Source organism: Sciurus carolinensis, chromosome 4 (genome assembly GCF_902686445.1).
Source record: "Sciurus carolinensis chromosome 4, mSciCar1.2, whole genome shotgun sequence".
Classification (NCBI taxonomy): domain Eukaryota; kingdom Metazoa; phylum Chordata; class Mammalia; order Rodentia; family Sciuridae; genus Sciurus; species Sciurus carolinensis.
This window is the reverse complement of record NC_062216.1, coordinates 97,252,537-97,256,376: the sequence shown is the minus strand read 5'-3', so window position 1 is coordinate 97,256,376 and position 3,840 is coordinate 97,252,537. Positions and strand designations below refer to the sequence as shown.

General features: G+C 40.2%; 1 non-coding gene across 1 annotated transcript; it reads right to left on the bottom strand.

Annotated features, from left to right (window-relative positions):
- Positions 1-370: 370 nt before the first annotated feature.
- Trnav-cac (transfer RNA valine (anticodon CAC)) lies at positions 371-444 on the bottom strand. The gene has a single exon. It is a non-coding gene; the product is annotated as a tRNA-Val (tRNA).
- Positions 445-3,840: the final 3,396 nt, after the last annotated feature.

The window sequence follows — 3,840 nt, the reverse complement described above, 5'->3', positions numbered from 1 at the left end:
CCAATCAGCTTAAAGGTCAGCAAGGCAGTGGGGTTCACACAGGTGAGAGTCCCATAGGACTATTTGGCAAGCATGAACTGATCACGTTCAGAAACTGTTGTTAACCAATCCCTGACAGTGGTCCGATTTATCATCATTAACTTTTGAAACCGCATTTGAGGCCTTGATTTGCTCACTCACCAGGAAGTAAGGAGTCAGCCTGAGTTAGTTAACGTGTCATTAGTCCCAACACTTTTTTCTCATTCTAAATGTTCTCACTTTATAACAACTTCTATGCCAATGGCATAACCTACCTTCTGCAAGCTAATGACTACAAAATGTAAATTCTTAAATTAGTTCTCTTTCTTGAGTTCCACACTTTTTTTTTTTTTTGTAGTACTGGGGATTGAACCCAGGGCTTTGTGCTTGTGAGGCAAACACTCTACCAACTGAGCCATATCCCCAGCCCCCACACTATTATAATCAACTCTTTGCTGAAGAGTTTGAAAGTCCTACAGATTTCTCCACTAGCAGATGTATTGACAGTGGCTCTTGTCTGTGAAATCTTCTGTATCAGGTTCAATTGCATTTCTTACAACTGAGCCTTCCCCAGGAAGTGGGAAGCAGTGCCTGATACGTTACCAGACAGAAGGCCTCTACTGTTTGGTCATGAGCATTTTTTACTATGTATATTTATTTTATTTTTCATTTACTGGGCACCAGGAATTGAACCCAAGCATGTTTAACCACAAAGTCACATCCCCAGTCTTTTTAATGTTTTATTTTGAGTCAGGATCTTACTAAGTTGCTTAGGGCCTCGCTAAGTTGCTGAAGTTGGCTTTAAACTTGTGATCCTCCTGCTTTGGTCTCCCGAGATGCTGGGATTACAGGAGTATGCAACCATGCCCAGCTACTGTGTATTTTTAAAAGCTAAATCAACTGGTTGGTGGATGATATACTATTAGAACAAACCAATATTGAGTTATGCATGCAGCAAGTAATTCAATAAATTCCAACACCATGGACCTGCTTTTCACTATTGGATAATTAAAGTTCCTTTTAAAATCATCTAGATCTGAAGATTAGATTAGTTCACCCATTGATGTAGGACAGATGAGGCCAGACACAAGAGGAATTTGTGGGAAGCAGGTTTATTTAAACTGCAGTTGTCTGGAGGGGCTAACAACAAAAACCCCCTGGACTCCAGGTTGGGAAATTCTTTGAGATTTACACTCAGTGGGTGTTTACAAAACAGTGAGTGGTTACATAGCAGTTACTTTTTATCCCAAATTTTTAGGTCAGACAGAGGTTTTCCAGTTTTTACCAAGGAAAACAAAGAGTAACTTTAGCACAACAAACTTTCTTGAGACAGAGTCTATTATACATCATTTGTCTGCAGCCCTGGCATTTAGGAGAAAGAGGACACTTCAAACCACAGTGAGATTTCTGCAAGAAAAAACATTTTAAATCCTGCTGACAGTCTTTGTAAAGATTTTACTCACAAGAAGAGAAGCTTATCCAATGGCTCAGGAGGCTGAGTCAGGAGGATTGCATATTCAAAGCCAGCCTCAGCAAAAGTGAGGAACTAAGCAACTCAGTGAGACCCTGTCTCTAAATAAAATATAAAATAGGACTGGGAATGTGTGTGGCTCAATGGTCAAGTGCCCTAGTACAAAAAGAAAAGAAAAGAAGAGAGAGAAAGAGAGAGAGAGAGAGAGGGAGAGGGAGAGAGAGAGAGAGAGAGAGAAGCTTAATTATGGTAGGGATCCTTTTGGTGCTACACCACTATCATTCATTCCTACTCTTATTTCAATTTCCCTTCCTATTTACTCATTTATTTATTTATACATACATGTTGGAAATTGAACCCAGAGCATTTTACCACTGAACTACATCCCCAATCTTTTTTACTTTTTATTTTGAGACGGGGTCTTAATAAATTGCTGAAACTGAACTGGATCTTGCAATCCTCCTGCCTTAGCCTCCCAAGTAGCTGGGATTACAGGCATGTTTCACAGTACAGGCTTCGTTTCCTTTTTTAGAGAAAGAGGAAAAGCTAAAAAAAATTACTATTGAATTGAAGGAAGGGATGGTCTCATGATTCAATTCTGGGTAATGGAATGTAAACTGCCTCTTCTACTTCTTTTTTCCTGCCTGGAACACATGTGTTATGTCTGAGGCCCAGCAATCATTTCAGAGTACAATACAGGGCAAGACAGAAGGTGTTTGCTTCCTCGATGGCATTGTTGAGGTACTATATCAGCATTGGATTTGCCATTCTGACTCCTGATGTTATGGTGGGATTGCAATAACTCACTTAGTTGATCTTAAAGCAGGAGATAGAACCATCTTTATTCACCAACTGGTGGTCCAGATTCACCAGCTGGTGGGATGGAGGGACAGGCTGCAAGTCTACACTCTTCAACACCCCCCAAAGGGTTAGAGTACCCTTTTTATACCATAAGTAAAGCATGTCAGTAGATTAATCATAAGTGACTGTTGCTACGATTTAAAACTACAAACATCGTGAGATCTAGAATCATAAGCAGAAGGGGAAGTGGATCAAAATGACCCTGATTGAGTAAAGTTAAAGAATGGTTACTAACATCTAGACAATCATTCTCTGACAGGATACAAGAAAAATGGGAACCAAAAAGAGAACAATTTTTTATTGTATAAGAACAGAAACATTTTCACTTCTAAGCAAGGTGTGCTAAGCAAGATCTGTTTGGCAGAGGCAGAGATTTCTCATGGGAGAAGCATTTCTTATATGACATGGAGTCTTAGGGTAAAATGGAGTCTGTTTGGCTATTGCCCATTTAGCCTGGCCCATAACACTGGGACATGAGATAATGAGGGTCCTTACTGGTTTTGTTTTACTTTTAGTTTTAGCAGTCAAGTACTATCCTAATATATGTATTTATAAATTCAAATTCTATTCTGTGATAGACTGAATACTGGTCCTTTAAAGATGTCTATGTCCTAATCCCTGGAACCACTGAATATATTGCACATAAAATGGGACTTTGCAAGTGAGATTGACTTAAGAACTTCCAGATAGGAAAAGTGGCCTGGATTATCCAGGTGTGGCCAATGTCATCACAAAGTTTCTCATAAGTTAAAGAGGGGGAAAGAGTGGAGGAGTCAGAGAAAGTGATATGACAACATATGCAGGTTTGGGGAAGTGCTGTTTCTGACTTTGGAAGAGGAGGAAGGGAGCCATAAAGTAAGGACTGTGGGCAACCTCTAGAAGCTGGAAAAAGAAAGGGCACAGGAGGGAATATGGCAGAGTAGAGAAAGGAAGCAAGCCCAGCAGTTCCTCAGCACCAGACTTATAAAATGGGAAGAAGTCTCCTCAGTGAGGTGAGTAAAATGACCCTCACTAAAACATAATACTGAACTGTAATTTTAAAAAAAAAATTCATAGAGGTACAGAAAGTTGGTAACTTGAGCATAAGGAATAATACCTTAGAGATGTGTCCTCCCACTACCAACAGAGCAGAGCAGAAAGTGCAGACGAAAGAGATGTGTGGCCGGGGAATAAAGAAATTTAAAAATAAAGAAAATTTGATTTAGTCAGGCCTGGTGGTGCATGCCACCAGTGGCTCAGGAGGCTGAGGCAGGAGGACTGCAAGTTCAAAACCAGCCTCAGCAACTTAGTGAGGCCCTAAGCAACTAAGCAAGACTGTGTCTCTAAATAAAATATTAAAAATGGCTGGGGATGTTGCTAAGTGGTTAAGCACCCCTGGGTTCAATACCTGGTGAAAGAAAGAAAGAAAGAAAGAGAGAGAGAGAGAGAGAGAGAGAGAGAGAGAGAGAGAGAGAGAGAGAGAAGGAAAGAAAGAAAGAAAGAAAGAAAGA